Genomic DNA, 692 nt, shown 5'->3' on the forward strand with positions numbered 1-692 from the left:
CGGGCATGGTGTCAGTCACATGGTTTCAGTCACATGGTTTCAGTCATATGGTGTCAGTCTCCCCACCACACGGCTGCCTCGGGCATGGTTTCAGTCACATGGTGTCAGTCTCCCCACCACACGGCTGCCTCGGGCATGGTTTCAGTCACATGGTGTCAGTCTCCCCACCACACGGCTGCCTCGGGCATGGTTTCAGTCACATGGTTTCAGTCACATGGTTTCAGTCACATGGTTTCAGTCACATGGTTTCAGTCACATGGTGTCAGTCTCACCACCACACGGCTGCCTCGGACATGGTGTCAGTCACATGGTGTCAGTCACATGGTGTCAGTCACATGGTGTCAGTCTCCCCACCACACGGCTGCCTCGGGCATGGTTTCAGTCACATGGTTTCAGTCTCACCACCACACGGCTGCCTCGGGCATGGTTTCAGTCACATGGTTTCAGTCACATGGTTTCAGTCACATGGTTTCAGTCACATGGTGTCAGTCTCACCACCACACGGCTGCCTCGGACATGGTGTCAGTCACATGGTGTCAGTCACATGGTGTCAGTCACATGGTGTCAGTCTCCCCACCACACGGCTGCCTCGGGCATGGTGTCAGTCACATGGTGTCAGTCTCACCACTACCTCTGTTTAAATGCTGAAGTAGACCCCAGAAAACTGAATCCAAAACCCACCTCCATTCAAC

Source organism: Oncorhynchus mykiss, chromosome 26 (assembly GCF_057628025.1).
Source record: "Oncorhynchus mykiss isolate SJ-2025 chromosome 26, ASM5762802v1, whole genome shotgun sequence".
Classification (NCBI taxonomy): domain Eukaryota; kingdom Metazoa; phylum Chordata; class Actinopteri; order Salmoniformes; family Salmonidae; genus Oncorhynchus; species Oncorhynchus mykiss.